This window comes from Hyaena hyaena, unplaced genomic scaffold (genome assembly GCF_003009895.1).
Source record: "Hyaena hyaena isolate Hyena2069 unplaced genomic scaffold, ASM300989v1 scaffold_1002, whole genome shotgun sequence".
Taxonomy (NCBI): Eukaryota; Metazoa; Chordata; class Mammalia; order Carnivora; family Hyaenidae; genus Hyaena; species Hyaena hyaena.
This window is the reverse complement of record NW_024081636.1, coordinates 288,802-308,332: the sequence shown is the minus strand read 5'-3', so window position 1 is coordinate 308,332 and position 19,531 is coordinate 288,802. Positions and strand designations below refer to the sequence as shown.

Sequence of the window (19,531 nt, the reverse complement as noted above, 5' to 3'; positions counted from 1 at the left end):
AATTCTGAAACAGTGAATATTCTGACGGCAGGCTGCATCTTATCAGTGGTGCTATACAAAAATAACGGGCAGTGTTTTTCTTGGTAATATTTAAAATAATGGTGCATTCTACAATACAGGGAGTCTTTGATTTAATGAAATTTGATAGTAAAACTCCATCTACAGTGAGCACAGGTGGGCTGAAATCAAGAAAATGGAATTGCTGAGATCACACAGTCCCTTTCTCTTCTCTCCCTCCACTGGTGAGGTTGGTAAGTGACTTAGCTGAGAGAGCATGTCCCATGTCTCAGGGTAAAGCCTGGGAGGGGACTGAGCCATTGTTGGTGGATGAGAGCCACTCCTCTCGGGGGTGGGTCCTTTCCCGCACCCCCTTCTCTCTACTGTCTCTCATTCTTCTCCCCAGTGTCTCTCTTTGCCACTTACTGACCTTGCTTGTTACCTTGATACCACAGCTCCTACTTCCTGTTTGCTATCCATCTTCCCCGTCCCCCAGTGTGAAGAGGAAGAGCTCATCCAACATGTTACTTGGCTGGTGGAGTCTGTGGTCCAGAACCATCCATTTTTTAGAGCCAAAGGAAGCAATGGGGATGATCTGGCCCAGTCTTCCTATTTTTAGAGAAGAAATTGAGGCACAGTAATTTACCCAAATGATGCAGCCTGTCAGTAACAATCTATGTAGACCTTGAGCATGTCATGGCACCTTTGAGGAGGAAAATGGGAACTCCTTTATTTTCATGTATCCTCATGAAAGCATAAAGCGAGGGTTAGTTATTAACATTTTAAACTACCTGTTTTGGCCAAAGCAGTAGTATCGATGTGCTACAGTGGTGTGTGTAACCACACACATCGCCTATTAGGGACTGAGTGTCCTCTGAAGGGAGCTCACCAGACAGGCATGCTTAGAACACTCTCCTGGGACTTCCTTGACCAATTTTGTACAAATGCAAACTGGGGCCCCTTGCTACTAATAAAGCTTTATATTTGAATATGGCATTCCAGTGATTTCATATCCAGTAGATGATGGCAGAGAGACAGGGCTGAACCCAATCATGAACCAGTTACAAGCTTCAGCTTGTAGTAATTAAAAAGGGAGCCTCTGAAGTCTCTCAGATCTGAGTTCAAATGTTGCTGCCTCACTTTCCAGCTATGTAAACTTGGAGAGATTAATTAATTCCCCTCATCTGGGCCGCAAGTTTTTCATCCTTAAAGCTGAGCTCTTATTGACAGCACCTACCTTATGTGGTAAGAATGAAATCTACAGATGGAGGACTTAGTGGAGCCCTGGAATATCTCAAGTGCGCTGTAAACACTAGGTGTGGTAATGGTAGGCAAATGATCTCATTTGAACTTCACAGTAAATGCAGTGAATCCCCATCTTCTTGATGAGAGAACTAAGATTCATCGAGGTTAGGATGCTCTCTTAGATGACCCAGCCAGCCTGGAACAAAGGCATCCTGATTCTAGGACCAGGGCTTTCCCCCCACCCCCGCCCTTCCCCTACCGCATCTCCCTTAGTCACTGTGAGGATGGTTTTGCTGGGGGTAGGTGTTGAGTTGCTAAAGGTCTTTGCAATTCACTAGGGCCAGGTTGGGGGACTGAGATGGATTCTGCACCAAAAAAAGTAAGTTACTTTATAGACGTCATTTTTCTAGGCAAAATATTCGTGTAGTTTCTCTGGCCAGTGAAAATTATGTTGGAGATGGCACTTTCTAGCATATATATTTTTTCCCCACTGAAATAGGCAGAAGAGGGCTTAGCCAAAAGAGCTCGTTGGCCTCCAGAGCTAATTGATGAATGAAGAGGCTATCGGAGGGATTCTGTTGCAAATGCATCTGTAATAATCCTTTCCTCCAAAATGCTGTAGTTTTAATAGAAAAAACATCTGGACGACTGTCAAAAGTTGAAGCCCCCGGGGCACCTGGCTGGCTCCGTCAGTTGAGCTCTTGACTTCGTCTCAGGTCATGATCTCCTGGTTTGTGGGCTGGGGCTCTGCATCAGGTTCTGTACTAACAGAGTGGAGCCTGCTTGAGGTTCTCTCTTTCTGCCCCTCCCCTGCTCATATACTCTGTGTGTGTGTGTGTGTGTGTGTGTGTGTGTGTGTCTCAAAATAAAAAAGTTTTAAAAAGTAGAAGTCCCGGGGTGCCTGGGTGGCTCAGTTGGTTAGGCATTCAGCTTCGGCTCAGGTCATGATCTCACGGTTTGTGGGTTCGAGTCCCACGCTGGGCTCTGTGCTGACAGCCAGCTCGGAGCTTGGAGCCTGTTTCAGATTCTGTGTTTCCCTCTCTCTCTGACCCTCCCCTGCTCACGCTGTCTCTCTCTCTCAGAAATAAATTTTAAAAATACATATTAAAAAAAAAAGTAGAAGTCCCTTCCCCCATGACACAAACCTTGTGAGGATCTGCAGTGTCATCAGGAACATGCGGGTTGTGTAGCATTAGATCATGAGCGTGGGCTTCAGAGCCAGCCAGCCCATACTCGGGCAGCTGCTATAACCTCTCTGAGCTCAGCCTTGTGGTGGCAGTAAGGGCTGCCCGAGCTCCTGCATATGCAGCCTCGGTGCTATGCCTGGCACATGGCATCATTGACCAATGTTAGCTATGTTCGCTTCCTCCTTTCTACTCTACAAGCCACCCCCCTTTCTCTGCTCTCTGCAAACTCTTTCTCTTTAGAAAAGAGACCCATGTGATATTAGGCGAGGGTGTCCGATTGCTCAAGGCAATTTGCTGACTATCCCTCTTTTGCAGCCTCTGGTTCTATTCCAGAGGGCAGCCCAGCCTCCTCAGACAATTAGAATTCCTTTAACGTCACAAAAGAATGATTAAACACTTGAGAGATGCAGACTCTCCTTATAAAGCCCCCAAATACTTATGACCTGCTTCAGAGAATTTAAAACTCTAAATGGCAGCTAGGGAGGAATGGTGTCAAGGGCTCAAAAATGGATCAAGGGAGGGTAAGTGAGACTAAGAAAAAGTGAGCTCTCTAACCTAGGCATTGTTTCTTTCATTACCAGATAGCCAGACAATTTAGGTTATTCTGGGAGAAATGTGGTCCATTCGGTTTTTCTTTTCAATCCCTAGTCAGTTGCTTTAGTATCATTAAAGAAAGCATGACAACTTGACTTCTCAACTTTCTGTTGGCTTCTTTGTATGTAGATCCATCTTTCCTCTTCCTTTCATGGTGTGGTTGGTGGGGTTGGATTGAGATGTGGACCCCAAAGGAGTTCAGTGGTTTGGTTCTCCTTCAGATTCTTTGTCTACTATTGAACAAAGGAAGGGTACTTCTATTCATGAAATCAGTATGTTACAGAAACAGATTGCGTCGTCCAGTAGAAATAAATCAATGTTTTGGAAAAACTCCAGGAAGACCTTTCCCACTCCTTAGAATTCTTCCCCTCTGAGTGTTTTGTAAGTGATTTTTTTTTTCCAAGCCAGGCAACCCACTGGTAGATGAATTAGTTAAAAGAAAGCACTTATTCCTGGGGAGTGTATAATTTAATAACCGGTATTTATCAAGTACCGATGAAACCTCTAGCAGGTTCTGAGGCTCTGAGGATCCTGCAGTGAGTATATATTCCAATGAGAGGGCCATAAACAAGCAAACATCTAGCATATCAGATGGAAATAAGTGATATGAAGGAAAACAGCGTCCCCGACCCTGGTTTACTTCTGCAAGAAGACCTCTGAGCAGAAACATTTGTTCTGCCTTTGAGCAGAAACTTGAAGAAGGGGGCTGTGAGGGTGCCTGATACCAGAGAGCATGAGTTCAGAGTCACTGTCCTCTCTGCAGACTCTAGATCTGACCCTGCCTTGCTCCATGTCTCCTTATGTGGCCTTAACGTCCTTCAGCCTCTGCTGTCTCCTCTGTGGAGCAGGAATGAGGATTCAGACAGCACAGGACTCCCATGAGTAGCGAGGCCCATGGAAAAGGAGCTGGCGCCTGGCCAGGCTGGGTGAAGGGGAGTTCCCGCCACTTCCGCTTTCACCCTGGCTAGATGATTTCTGAAGGAGGGTGGGGGAGGACTTTCACCTGGTTCAACATAGCTCCGGGTCACATGCTCCCAGTATGGTTCTAAATTGCTAAGTTTCTCCAGCCTGTTCATCTGTTTCCAGTGAATTCCATTCGCAGATGTGTCCGTCTAACCTGGTTTTCTTCCTTCTTCCAGTCTTGGGTCTTCTGTGGTGCTTCCCACATGAGGATCCTACATAAATTTCGTGACACGCTGTCCTGGGTCCTCCATCAGGGTATCGAGTCAAGGTATTGATGTGATGGCAGATTAAGATCCTGCTCTTGGAACACTTCTCTGTGACTGGGCTTAACATTTTGTTTGCTTGGAATTTCCATCCATTTTCAGCCTCTGTTTGGAGGCATCTTTGGACTGAGAGAGAAAGTAGAATCTTTCCCAAGACCCACCGCGTGTTCAGCACCATGCCCTCTCCCCATACCTTTATGTTCTTAACTAGCAGAAGAACAATATTGAAGTCCTCAAGAGTCTCTCCTAGGGGCCCCCGGGTGGCTTAGTCGGTTAAGCGTCCGACTTTCGCTTAGGTCATGATCTCGCGGTTCGTGGGTTCGGGCCCCGCGTCGGGCTCTGTGCTGACTGCCAGCTCAGAGCCTGGAGCCTGTTTCAGTCTGTGGCTTCCTCCCTCTCTGACCCTCCCCTGTTCACGCTCTCTCTCTCTCTCTCTCCTAGAAATTAAAAAAAAAAAAAAAGAGTCTCTCTTAAACATGTTTATGGTGCTTTAAATGCAGCTCATTCTTTGTTTATCCATCCCTGGTATCCTGACCCATCTGAATTCTGCTGCCCTGATCTTTATTCCACAAGCAACAACGTCTATCCTACATGAATTTCTCCCTGCCCTTTCTGTTTTCTTTCTATATCACTATCATATGTTGGTCTTTTTCCAATCTTCTGACTTCCCCCTGTGTGCAAGGTAATTTTTCAGAAATAATTATTCATCTTTACTGCACCATTGTTCAGTAATCATGTTAGTCAAATTCCCTTATTCCCTGAGGGCATATGTCCTCTGGAGCAGCTGATTTATGTACGTTCATGTTTGCCAAATATGCCTGTACCTATTTTTTGTCTGAACTTCTCCACATGAGTTTAGAACTCTCAAAATTTCACTTATTTGTGCTTCTTCATTTAAAGGAGTTTAGCTTTTCATGTCTTAACATTTTCATTTCTGTGTTCGCCTCTTTTAAAAACCTAGTAGATCTGCGTTCTTTCAAGATTCTTGGCCTATGCTTTATGACTCAGGGTGAGCTTACAGATTTTAAAGCTATTGCTAAGTGTTAAATTCTTCTGTTTAGACTTGGGTTTTTTTGCTTTTATTTCTTTTCCTCTGAGCTTAATTGATATCCACAGTCTGGGTGTCTTATTCTTGTCTTAGGTATTCAGAACTATTTGGCGATCTAAGTTTTGGACATGATTGGATAGGTGTCCACTTTTTAAAAAATTTGATATAGAGGTTGGACTTAAAGAATTATGAAGTATGAATTTCAGGGGAAAAAATAGCAATGGAATATGCTGATCTGCTTTTTAGAAACCACCACGTTGCTCATCCTGCCAAAGTGTAGAAGTTTCCACTATGCGATTAGTTTGGCACTAATTTTTCACTCTTTTCCTCAGGGAAATCATCTTATTCAACCCAACCTATCTTTGTAGGATGACCTTGCCAAATCAACATGATTTTAGAGAGCATTTTTCTGAAATTTATTCAGTTGCTATCTGTATCCTGCCTTGGCTGATCCTCCACCCTCCCACTAGAGACTCCTGAAGTCACAGCACACATTCCTGCCATTTATTTTTAGAATATAATCCAACGCCCTTCTTTTACTAAAGACAAATGCTTGACCTCAATGAGCAAGGACATGTAAATCTATAACCACTCCGTGCCAATGACTACTCCAACAGAAAGCTCTGTTTATAATGCACTAGCCCTTATTCTTAACAAGCTTTACAAGCACTAACCCTTATTCTTAACGAACTTCACAAGCTGGTGTGGCACTTGACTTTGAAGCTGGTATTGAAGTACATTCAAGTAAAGCCCTGTTGTCATTTGGAGCTCTTAGCAAGAACCCAGTAGTTACTGTGCTGGTTTTATTTTATACAAATGGCGTTAGAGTTGGTACCAATTAGTAACCTGAGCAAAAATAAGTGGAGCAGCTGAAAACTAAGTTTCCAGGCTTAACCACGTGGCCAAGCCCACCTTTGTCACGGATGCCCCACGCTAGCATGGAAGATATTCAACCCCCATTGCAGCTGGTGGCAAAGCGGGAGCAACCTTTCAGGGGAGGCCTCCCCCTGCACCTTACAAGAAGCTGTTGTTGCTGTTTCTAGAGAGCATACTTTTAATCTTAGAACCCACAGTAAGCAATTTTTTTTTATTGTTTTTTTTTTTTCTAGGAGAGAGAGAGAGAGAGAGACAGCGTGAGCAGGGTCAGAGAGAGAAGGAGTCACAGACTCTGAAACAGGCTCCAGGCTCTGAGCTGGCAGTCAGCACAGAGCCTGACGCGGGGCTCGAACCCACGAACCGTGAGATCATGACCTAAGCGAAAGTCGGACGCTTAACCGACTAAGCCACCCAGGCGCCCCACGATGTTTTTGATAGCATCCGTTGAGGTCACAGCGGTCCTGGTATCTGGAGACCATATATATACCTAGACTCTAAAGAGCTCAGAGCAGAAGTGAAACCAGTTGGAACTGAATCATTTTCTGCAAGTGGAAGAATCTGTGAATCCCAGGCTACGAGAAGAGAAATTCATAAGTTCTAACAGCTAAAGGGCCATTGGAAAAGGGGGAGCTAGGAAATGCTGGAGTAATTGGTCAGTCCAGACCACTGGGTGGGTGAATATCTGCATACTCTGCCGCTCTTTACGGAGGATAAAATCCCTTCCCTACTTTGTGAGATTTCTGCATGATTACAGGACCAGAAGGGTAGGAAATCATGCTGGAGAGCTTCTGGGAAGGGAGCAATGGACATTTCTCTAGTCCCAGACCCTGGCCGCGGGCATCTGGCAGCCCCGCTTGGCACAGGGCCCTTATGGTCCCCTTGGTGCTGGAGGGAGCCCTTGATTTCTGTAAAGCACCAAGAACTCTTTTGATGTAGCAGGATGGCTACACGGCTGATCCAATTTTAGTCAGGAAATCTACCTTATTTAAAATGTGGCTTTAAAAACTTTTAAGGCAGATTAAGTCCTTGGAACTGACCGTGCTTTCAGTGGGACTGAGTTGATTTAGTCCTCTTTCTGGATCCCCTTCAAGCATTCGGATGTCCCGGACTTGGCCAGGTGGAACTGTCTGTGCATGAATGGTAATGGGCTGTTTGGCTTGCTCCCTCTGATTACTTCCAGAAGTTGCATAGAACATCTCATCCCTGTTGAGGGTCTTCAGTTACCTTTTTCTCTTTTCTTCCCCTCTCCCCCCAAAGGGCCCTTGTTTCTATGCGTTCATGTCCAGCCTTTCCTGGCCCTGAAAATAACGAGACTAGACACTAATGGCCACTGCATTTTAAATTTGTGTGTAGTGTCCCCAGCGAGCCGCACACCTGCAACTTTGGAGGCTCTTTCAATCATGGCTGTCGAGTCCCAGATGTGTCACATGAGATGTGGGCTGTTTGGGGAAGAGCTTTTAACCAAACACATGCCGCGATACGGATACGAGGGTTAAGGCATCCGGCAGAGCAAGCAGATGGACTGCCTTTTCTAAAATATAAAGCCTTCTTCAGATTGATTGGACCTGAGTTGTAATATGGTTTTCCTAAGAGGAATCCTAATCCATTCAGAAAAGAAGCATCGGGGTTCTGATCTCTCACCCCCTCCTCCTCCATGCATCTCCCTGAAGTTAAGAGAACCCCAAATGCAGCAGAACTGTAAAGAAAAGCTGTTCTAGATAGAAGACAGGGCTGGTAGATGTGTTTTTCTATTGCTGCCGATATTGGCCCTGAGGCCCCAAGACCTGAGGTCCCACCCAACCCAGTGGTTTTGTGGGCAGTCCCATAGAAAGTATGGATAAAACGCAGGCATGGTGGGGTCCCACCCAGGGGCGAGCTAGACACCCACCCTTGAGGCTGGTGCGTTAAGCATGGTCTCTTGTGATGTGTTCTGAGTGCCAGCCTTGGAAGTGAGTTTGGGGTGGGATGGTGGTGGTGGTGGTGGCAGCGGCAGCTGTGGTGGTTTTTTAAGGAGATCTTTGTATTTAACCAATAGCTGATTGAAACCAATTGCTATACAAATTTCTTTACAGAGTCCTCTAATAGTTCACATTCCAAATCAGAGTAATTAGAGAAGCAGTTACTAATAGTAGCCAAGCTCCACCCAGCCTTAGGAGACTGTCCCTGCTCACCCAGGTCACTGACTTCCCCACACCGTCATCCCAGAAGAAGGAACTGGTTGTATGTTTAATGAGTAAGGAGTGCTCTTCATTAAAAGCTCCCATCACATCCCCCTCACCATCCCTTGTTTTTCAATGACCTCCTCTTCCTTGGCTGTGTGGTAATTTGTGGTCCTAGACTCCTGTCAGGTGGAGGAGAACAGTACAAGGTAGGGTGCCCAGGACTGCCCACTGGTGTGGGGCTCAGGCAGATCTGAGAGTCTTGTGAGTCTGATGGCAGAGCGAGTGTTTGGCACAAAGGTGGGTTAGAGAAAATGGAGAGAGAGAGAGGGTGCATGAATATTAAAGGAAGCTGGACAGTGACCACATCCCAATCCTCTGTAACTACTCACTGTGTATGTGTGTTTGTGTGCATTCGGCTACTGGCTACAGCATGTCTCCCTTTTCCATCCAGGTGCACGCCTGGACATTGGGAGGGCTGGAACTCTGCCCTTGGGCAGAAGATTCAGTTGATTAAGAAAAGTTGGACCTCAGGCTGTTTTACACATAGGACTTTAAGGGTGGTGTGTACCATTTCAAAGTTTTTAGAAGCATACACATAATGTCTTCCTAGTTAGCTGGGTGTTTGACTCCACTAAAAAGTACCAGGTATTTATGCAAGTTGGCAGCCTTTAAAAAAATTATACACCTTTTTTGCCTGTTTTAAGGCAAATCACTTAAAAATTTTTTTTTAATGTTTTTATTTACTTTTGAGACAGAAAGCACGAGCTGGGGAGGGACAGAGAGAGAGGGAGACAGGAACCGAAGCAGTCTGTCAGCAGAGAGCCTGATGTGGGGCTCGAACTCATGTGATGAGATCATGTCCTGAGCTCAAGTCGGATGCTTAGCTGACAGAGCCACTCAGGCGCCCCGAAGGCAAATCACTTTTGACAGGAACTTCTGTCTACTTTGCCCACCACCACCTTAAAATGCAAAGAAAATAAACCTGGAAGTGAGTCTCTTCACCTCATGACATGGCAGGATGATGGCTGGCTTGGGATATAAACAAAGCAATAAACAAAATGTAGATTTTCCTAGGAAGTCACCACTGCTAAAACCATGTCAGAGACCATTAGATTTTGCTACCAACAGTGAAAAGAAGGATCCCTTGGTTAGAGCGGAAAGTCTGCATTGATGCTACTATTTGTGTTCTTCTGTCAGAAATGCAGCCTACTGCAACTTCTGTGCTGGTGTCTTTTAACCAAGTTGATGCATCGCTAGGTGTAGAAGCAAGAAGAGGAAGAGAATCAGCTACTTCTAGAAAAACAAAGGAGTGACTTTTTTTTTTTTTCGTGAGCACCTCGTGCTTCCTCAGTGTAATCAAAGGGTCTCGAGAGGCATTTAGAGCCTTCATTCAGGGAAGCTGTGTCACATCAGTATCTGCAGAGCTCTTTGTAAATAAGTGATGTGGAAATAGAAGGGCTGCACTTGGAATGGAGTGGCCCTAAGATCTGCCCCCGAGTTGGTAAATTGGTCCTGCTGAGCAAGTTTTCATGAGGCATGTTTGCAGAACCTGTTATGTTCTTGGACAAAGGTGTAGGAGAACGGGGAAACCTGAGGTCAGGAGCTGCCTGTGGTCCAGGCACCATTCCACTTCGTAACATTTCTAGATACTTGACTGTGGCCATTTTTGTGCTTGCCTTCCACAGAAAGAGTCCCTCACGGGATGCCTTTGGTGGCTGTGCCCTTTGTGTTAGGATCATCTTCTGAAGGATGAGAGCAGTGACCACCTCCTCACACGATGATGGATGGCTTCATTTGCAGGAGGAAATCTCCATTAGGCATGTCCCAAGAGATTCCCATGAGTGTTTGACTTGAACTTGAATATTGGCCGTACCTTTGCAGATGAAGGGCATTGCATTAATGTGATTCTTCTGCCTATTCATGGTTAAATAAGGGAAATTGTGCTATCTTGTTAGGTAGAATAACCAAGAAAACAATGATAAAGATAGTTACAATGATAAAGATGTTGCAAAATGCTTGTTTAAAAATTTAGGTCAGGGTCAAGGGATTGATCCACAAGGTAGTGACCTTGATGAAGTCTAGTACTTTGGCATTGGAGCTTCTCTATCTGTAAAATGGGGGTAATGGTGTCTTGGTCAACCGTTATCAGATGCCATGCCAGATATGAAAGGTGAGATATTCCCAGCCCTGTGTGCTCGTGAACAAAGCCAATAGATGGAGAAATAATCAAGGAAATGAAAGTAAGTAAGAAGAAAAGAGCCTAAAAAAGAGATTTTCTAGGGAGCACCTGACATCCTCACGGCACTGGGTTTGGGAGGTGACTCAGGATCTGGGACCGATCATTGAGTCCGCTCCTCCTTTCTTGGCTCTTGCCCTCCCCCTCCAATTTCTATAAACAGATCACCATGGTTGTTGTTTATTATAACTGATAGTAACATTTACATCTGAGGACTTAAATATGGTTTCCAAAAGTATTTGTGAATAGGAAAAAATTAACATTTCGCTCGCAATGCAACAGGCCAATTTGTTTTATTAGATTGATTTCTCACATGCCCTTGCAGGTAATCAGAATTAAAGATTGCTGTTATGAATGGAGGGGGCAATCTTTCATTGTAGCTACATCAGGATGCAGGGTTTATGTCATAGAAATAGCATTTCAGGAGAAAGATCCTGATTGCAATAGAATTTGCAAAAAGGACCAAAAGAATCCTGCCTTAACCAACCAAACAACAAAGTGTGGTCTGTTTACAGCGTCTAAATAACCTAATGAAATAGGCTTTGTTTGTAGTGGAAACAGCAATATTGGTGGGTCCCATGTAACTTGGATTATGTCCTTTGGGTTCCTTAAAGTCTAAACCTTTGAGTTACGCAGAAAGAAAATACTATTTCTCTTCTGACTTCGCCATGAGGATTCATTGTATTCCAAGATTGACAAACATCTTTTCCACCCATGACTTAATAGAAAAACATTTTCATTTACAGCAGGTTAACACTACTCGTTCCTTACCTTCCACACTCAAGTGCAGTCTTTTCTTTCTACTCTAATGTTTTATAGGCCATTTCTTGTTCCTTTGCTTAGCAATCCTTACAGCATTGCAGTGAATTAATTCAAGCATTGTCACGGGCAAGGACACTGAGACCCCCAGAGAGAGCAGCCTAGCCAAAGCATGTATTGGTACAGAGACCAAAAGAGCCCAAATCATTTTGTTCTTGATATTCTGGTGGCTTGCAATGTAGAAGACATTTGAGATGTTTCTCCTGAACTTTTTCACCCGTTTTTCTAAAGACAGGTTCTCTTAGCCTTAGGTTGCATACCAAGTGACCAAAACAAGGCCTGCTCTCCGCTTTTATCAACTTCTGACACTTAAGGTTGAAGGTCGGACCTTACCCAGAAGCATAGTGCACTGGGAAAGGACTTGTAAACACTCTCAAAGAATCAACAAAGTCATGAAGGAAATGATGGAGAAACTGGCAGTGAGGCTGATATTTCAGAGGCACAGCTATTCCTCAATTCCCTTGCCTTTCTGCTCGGAGTAACCAGACTTCTGCTTACACATGCCCACAGTCCCATTTTAAGTCTTCTGGTGAAGTCTTCCAGGGGCTGTCTTAGAAGAACTTTGTACCAAGTCCGTAATGGTCTTCAGTGCTACCAATCGGGGCATATTTCACAGACTCCCATGTCTACCTCCCCCACCCTCACTGTCCTGGCAACCTGACATCATCAGCTGGCCTCTAAGGCATGGACAGAGGACCTCAAAGCTCAGTGTGCATTGGAATCTCCTGAGAGCTTGTTTAAAAACACAGGTACTTGACCTCCCTCTAAGCACATAGTGGGGTTTCTAGTCTCCACCCTATCGCTATTTGGAACCAGATCCTTCTTTGTCATAGGGGCTGTCCTGTGCACTGTGAGACGCTTAGTAGCCTCCTGGCTCCTACCCACTAGATGCTAGTAGCAACCTCCCAGCTGTGACAATCAAAAAATCTTTAGATATTGTCAAATGTCTCTTGGGAACAAAACTGCCCCTCGCTGAGAATTACTCTTAGGGGCTCTAATTCCTAAGGGGAGAGTGGGGCCCAGGTTCTATTTTTAACAAGCTCCTCTGGCAAATCTATTTCCTAAGTGCGTTCTACTGGGCCCTTTCAACCCCCCAAGTCCCCCAGCCCCTGTTTCCAGGGCCACCTAGAGTATTAAAAGGTAAAGCTCATGGGGTGCCTGGTGGCTTAGTCGGTTGAGCATCCGACTTTCGCTTAGGTCATGATCTCGCGGTTCGTGGGTTCGAGCCCCACGTCGGGCTCTGTGCTGACTGCCAGCTCAGAGCCTGGAGCCTATTTCAGAGTCTGTATCTNAGTTCAAGGCTGCGTCGGGCTCTGTGCAGCCAGCTCAGAGCCTGGAGCCTATTTCAGAGTCTGTATCTCCCTCTCTCTCTGACACTCCCCTGCTCACGCTGTCTCTCTCTCTCCTAGAAATAAAATTAAAATTAAAAAAAATTTTTTTTAAAAAAGGTAAAGCTCAGGCTTTTGCCAGGCTTAACTACGCTACCCAGAAAGTGATACACTAAATAAACAAAATCATGCTCTGTGCTCATGCGGGGCCCTCTTTGCATGTAGGGAGCATAGGTGTTCAGTAAGAGTCTTTGAGGGAGAATGTTCCTGCTATTCTTTAATAACCCAGCTCCCCTGATGGGACCTTTACACCCCAAAGGAAGAAGAGAACATCAGTGTAGCAGGCTGCCGGAGGGGGACGTGTTTGGAGCAGAGGATGCCTGGCAGCCTTCTGCAAGGGAAGGCTGCACCTGAACTTGCCCGCAGATGCATCCTCAGCAGAGACCCATCAGCCTGGGGTAGGGCACAAGCTGGGCTCTTCCACGGCTGACTCTGACACCTATGTTCCAGCATGAATGATGTGGAGGCTTTCAAGAATTCCACTGTTTATTCTGACCCCTGTGGCTGGAACTTCCTCCCCCAAATGGTCTTTTTGGTGATGTTCTTCCCCAACGGGCACGAGGAAAATTTCCTATGGGGACTGTCACAGTACTATGCTCTGGAGGAGCTGGTCCTTCTGCGGGGATCTTTATGGAAAGCAAATGTTTTGTTTCAAAAGAATCCTGGTTGTAGTCTGGCAGCTCCAGAGCTTCTAGTTGGTGAGTTTCCTAGGGCTTTCAGCTACTGTTGCTGATGGCCTCGTGGCAGCAGGTGCTTTCATGAAGAGGACACTGAATGTGATCACAGTATTTGTATCCTCCATCCATCCCTTTCCTAAGTCCTTACACAATTCTATTTAGACATAACGTTGCCTTTGTTTCTCATTCGCAGACATCCCTAAGGTGCTGGGGGTGTCAGCATATGGCTTGTATATTTCCTCATAACAGCAGCAGAGCCCTTTAACTCCTTTGCAGCAAAAAGAACAAGCAAGGCAGAAAGAGATTTCCAGTCCTCAAGGACACTGCATTGCGTCTGTTCCCTAAACATTCCTGAAGAGAGAGAAATAAATACATCACCAGGATGTGGCTGTGATCGAACAAAGAGCAGTAACACCCGTGTCTGGAAGGACTTGTCCTAAGATCTCTTAGAACTCCAAGCATTCATTCTGGTCCAACATCAAGAAAAATGAAGTGCAGAAATTGTGGCTCACCAGCAGTTTGGTTCAAATGTATCACAAATGTGGGGCATTTCAGCCTCACGTTTAACCCCTGATCACAGTTTATGCAACAATTAGGAGTTTGTTCACCCCCTCTTTATGTTCTCCCCAGGCTTATATGTTTACAGGGTGGGGAAACATCAGAGCAGGCAAAACCAAACAACTGGCGTCAAGCTAAAATAATTTAAACTAAAACTTTTTTGAAAACTAAATATTATCCCAGCCACTGTCCGCTCTCATTCAGGGAGCTATGGATATAGAATGTGATATGGAGCCTGTGTCTGAACCAGGCTGAGCCACACAATCTTGAGATTTTATTTGAGCCATTAAAGATTGTCTCATTGAAGCCTCTCCCTTCATCGATGAGAAGATGCCCTGAGAAATTAAGGGATTTGCTTAGGGAAACAAAATGAGCTGGTGCAGAAAAAGGGCAGGTGGCATATTTTGACTTCTGACCCAGTTTTCTGCAAATAACAGAATTCTATCGCCCACAAGGTATTCCTTACCTCATGTCCACAGCCCTTCCTCACTGGATAGAAGTACAGAAATTCTTTTTTTTTTTTTTTTAATTTTTTTAATGTCTTTATTTTATTTTGAGAGACAGAGAGTGAGCAGGGGAGGAGCAGAGAGAGAGGGAGACATGGAATTTGAAGCAGGATCCAGGCTCTGAGCTGTCAGCACATAGCCCAATACGGGGCTCGAACCCACGGACTGTGAGATCATGACCTGAACCGAAGTCAGACGCTCAACCTACTGAGCCACCCAGGTGCCCCAGAAGTACAGAAATTCTTGACTAGTGCCAGTTGAGTTTAACTTATTGGAAGGAAGAGTAAGTCGGCTGAAAGCTATGTGTTGGTGGGTGGGGTTGGAGGGGACCACAACCTAGTCCCGCAGACTAGGGGGAGTAAATAACAGAAATGTGTTTCCTGACAGTTCTGGAGTTAGCAGTCCATGATCAATGCATAAGCAAGCTTGGTTTCTGTTGAGGGCCATGAAGGAAGAATTTATTCTAGGGTCTTCTCTTTGGCTTGTAGATGGCCATTTCCTTTCTATGGCTTCACATGGTCTTCCCTCTATACCTTTGTGTCCTAATTTTCCTTTCTTATAAGGTCACCAGTCCAATTGGATTAGAGACACCCGAGTGACCTCCTTTAACTTAAGGGCCCTACCTCCACATAGAGTCATATTCTGAGGTATTGGTGGTTAGGACTTTCACATGAATTTGGGGGGACACAACTTAGTCCCTACAGTGTATATACATGCACATTTTTGTGCAAAATAGAAAATGAGAGCAACAGAAGGAGGGAGAGAAAACAAGAACAAGAGTCCCTTAGAGACCTGTTGAGGAGCCAGAAATTCATGCCAAGATCATGGCAGGGGATTGGAGAAAGAGAAGAAATGAGAAAGGAAGAGAAGCTGAGGCCTGTGCCTGGCCAGATTCCTGGACCCTTAGAACTTCCTGGCATTGTCTGACAGGGCCTACTGTCTTCTGAGAGCCCAGGCTGGGGGTTGGGGCAAAACTGGGGAGCCCAGTTTCTTTGGTTTGAAAATGGACTGCTCAGGAGCCCACTACATAAGGTGACGGGTTGAAGAGGGCTGGCCCTGGACTCTGTCCATCGTGGTAGCCACGAGCCTCACGGGAAGTTGAAATGTGCTGCTTCACAGCACAGATGGGCTACCGTGTAAGACACACAGGAGATTCCAACGATAAAAAAAAGAATGTGAAATATCTCCACTTTTGCTTAGATGTTGAAATCGTAATATTTTGGGAGCTGCTGGGTGGCTCCGTCAGTTAAGTGTCTGACTCTTGATTTCAGCTCTGATCAAGATCTCCTGGTTCATCGGGTTCTGTGCTGACAGGCCGGAGCCTGCTTGGCTTCTCGGCTTCTCTCTCCCTCTCTCTGCCCCTCCCCCACCATACGTGCATGCATGAATGCACTCTCAAAAGTAAACAAAAAAATAGTACTAATTTATACACTGTGTTAAAGTACGTTAAAATACCTGCTTTTAAAAATGTATCTTATATAATATGGTTGCTAGAAAGCTTTACTTATTGGCTCTTATTAAATTTCTACTGGACAGCTCTATGCTCTAAACTATGCATGAGAAATGATGGGATGGAATTAGGCTTGAACTATGTTGAAAGGTTAGAAACTATACAAATATGTGTGTATATAGATATGCAACTTTTCTATCTTGCATTCATTATTCTTTTTTTTTTATTTTTTATTTTTTTACAAATAGTTTATTGTCAAGTTGCATTCATTATTCTAATCCTATTTCTATTTTATTTACTTTTTTTTTACAAATATAATTTTAAACATGCAGGGTAGGTTTTGCAAACATATACAAGAGAAGAGAGAACAGCAGAATAGCTTTCCCATTTTAACAATTACAAACATTTGATAGTGTTACTTCATCTCCAACCCCCCTCCTCCACTTTTGTTTCTTGGAATATTCAAAAAAATTTTTTTAATGTTTATTTTTGAATGAGTGAGAGAGAGCGCACAAGTAGAGGAGGGGCAGAGAGAGAGAGGGAGACACAGAATCTGAAGCCGGCTCCAGGCTCCGAGCTGTCACCACAGAGCCCGATGTGGGGCTCAAACTCACGAGCTTGAGATCGTGACCTAAGCCAAAGTAGGCCGCTTAACCAACTCAGCCACCCAGGCACCCCTGGCATATTTTCAAAATAAATTCCAGGGGCGCCTGGGTGGCTCAGTTGGTTAGGCGGCCAACATCGGCTCAGGTCATGATCACACGGTTTGTGGATTCGAGCACCAGGTCGGGCTCTGTGCTGACAGCTACCTCAGAGCCTGGAGCCTGCTTGGGATTCTGTCTCCCTCTCTCTCTGACCCTCCCCTGGTCATGCTGTGTGTCTCTCTCTCAGAAATAAATGAAACATTAAAAAAATTTTAAAAACAAATTCCATAAATTACATAATTTTACTCAAATACCTCAAAAAAATGTTTTTCACAGACTGCATATTATTCTGACTTTGACGTCCTAATAGATTAAATGATTCTCTAGACATAGGGACATTTTTCTTCAATATAAATCTTCAAATTTTCTCTATCCCAAGCAATCTGTGATGAAGATTTTTTGAAAAAAAATGTTTAATGTTTATTTTTTAGAGAGCATGAGCAGGGGAGGGACAGAAAGAGAGAGAAGGAAACAAAATCCAAAGCAGGCTCCAGACTCTGAGCTGTCTGCACAGAGCCCAATATGGGGCTCGAACTCACAAACCATGAGATCAGGACCTGAGCCAAAGTTGACTGAGCCACCCACGTGCCCCTCTGATGAAGACTTTTTAACATATACCTTTTCTAGGCCGAATTCTTAGATTGAGAATTTCTTATTCAAAGTAGATTTTTAAAAAATTATTTGATGCATGAGCCGAATTGTTATCTCAAACATTTATACTTTCATCTGCTTTTAGTTCATGTGTTTCACTGTAAACCCATCTATCAGTCCTTGATGTGATCCATGCTAAGTTGATCAAATACTAGAACAGTGTCGTTTCTTTAATTATAACATTTTACTTCTTTAATTACAACTGGGACTAAACAATTCTTTATTTTCATTTGCAATATGTGTTTCAATATTAGCCATTTTTGATAGAACTTTTGGTGATTTTAATATACTTTCTGTATATTAAAGACATCCTTTGATTAAACAGTTTGAAATTATTCCATTACTCTTTATTCTTTGGGTGATGTTTAAAGATATATGGAAGGAGAAGAACCTGGGTGACTCAGTCAGCTAAGCATCCTACTCTTGATTTTAGCTCAGGTTATGATCTTGCGATTCCCTGAGATTGAGCCCTGTGTCAGGCTCTGCACTGTCAGAGCCTGTTTGGGATTCTCTCTCTCTCTCTCTCTCTCACTCTCTCTCTCTCTCTCTCAAAAATAAACATTAAAGAATTTGTGGAAAGACAACCATAAAACACATTGGGAAAACAGAGCACAAGTATTGTTTTTAACAGCATTGTGCTAATACAACCATTATTTTCCTGTTTTGTATATGAAGGCAGGAGTTTTCCATAATTCTCATCAGTTTAGAACATTTGTTAAGAGTGTTTAGTTTTTCACTTGTTTAAATACATCAACCTTGGGGCACCTGGGTGGCTTAGTTGGTTAAGCGTCAGATTTTGGCTCCGGTCCTGATCTCACAGGACATGAGTTCCAGCCCCGTGTCGGGCTCTGTGCCGACAGCTTGGAGCCTGGAGCCTGCTTCAGATTCTGTGTCTCCCTCTCTCTCTGTTCCTCCCCTGCTTGCTCGCTCTCGCTCGCTCTCTCTCAAAAGTAAATATTAAAAAAAATTTAAAAACATCAACCTTTACCTCTTCCATTTCTTTGAGGCATAGAAAGTTCTTCAGATTGAGGTCTGAAAAGCGTTCACGTTACCTCCTAGGCTGTGCAGCCTTTTGCACGGCCCCACGTTAACGCCTTTCTCTTTCCCCGTCCTGGAGTGAGGGCTGCTCTTCCGACAGTCTGCGTTGGCCCTGGTCAGCGCGTGTCCATTTCTCGCCGCTCTGGTCACTATGCTTTTGGCAACTAGGCCAACGCTCTCCCGGAGGCACAGCTACTGAGTGAGTGAGGCCCAGGGCCACCCCCACTGGGTGCGAGGGTCTGTCCAGCAAGGACGCCCCGCCACACTCTGGTGACAGCTCGTGCAACCAGCGCTCCCGCTCCGGCAGCCCGCGGTGGACACCGGCCTGTCCCATGCCAGCCTGCCCTGCACCCAATGTCTCCCTGCCACTGTCTCTGCCCAGAGCCCCGTGCCTTACTGAGCAACCGTCTCTCTCGGGATACAATGTGCCTGTCCTCCCTCCTCCCTCGACCTTTGTTCTCGTGTCCCGGGAATCCCAATCTCCACGTGGATGTCAAAATAAGTGAACACGATAACGGCAGCTTGGTTGTCCCAAAATCTCAGCACCCACGCTACTCTACTTTTCACCTGGAATAACCTCTCTGGGTCCCTGCACCGAAGGGCAGACAGAGGCAGAGAAGACGTGCCTCTTCCGCTCCGGAAGATCCTATTGATTCTCTTCTGCTCCGTGAGTCCGTGCGTGGAGCAAGGCAGCGCTGTTGGGTTTCTCAGCGGCTCCAGGGGCCCTGTCTCCTAGGCTGTGTTAGTGCGTTGCCTGCCAGTCGTCGTCGTCTTCTTCCTCTTCTCCTCCCTCCCCCCCCTACCCCCCCACCCCGTCAGTGGGTTAGTAAAGGTGCAGATGTTAGTAAACCAGCCAAAACCAAAGGGCTCCTGAACTGAAACCCCAGGCATCACTGGCTCCTGGGCCTCGGCCCCTCTGTGCCTCTTTTTCACCCCCCGCCGCCGGGTTTCCCTCAGTGATTGCTTCTGTGGACACGTTTTTGCCAGCAGCCAGTCACGCACAGTCCCAGCTCGGATCTGATGTGGGTCCCGCGTGCATTCTGGAACGAAGCCTTTTGGCCATGGGTGTCCCGACTGGCTAGGTGAGCTCACGGGCCTCACCCTTCCCTCCGCTAAGGGAGGCTGTGCCCAGGGTAGGCACAGGCAGTCGTCTCATGCGGTCTGGGTTT

General features: G+C 45.3%; 1 protein-coding gene and 1 long non-coding RNA gene across 3 annotated transcripts in view; one reads left to right on the top strand and one right to left on the bottom strand.

The window, feature by feature from the left end:
* The window catches only part of LNX1 (ligand of numb-protein X 1), a 121,656-nt gene that overhangs the window by 36,074 nt on the left and 66,051 nt on the right, over window positions 1-19,531 (top strand). The window lies entirely within an intron of this gene.
* Window positions 12,983-18,901, bottom strand: LOC120223544. The gene is made up of 2 exons (XR_005526326.1): window positions 18,377-18,901; window positions 12,983-13,806 (listed from the first exon to the last, which is right to left on the bottom strand). It is a non-coding gene; the product is annotated as an uncharacterized LOC120223544 (long non-coding RNA).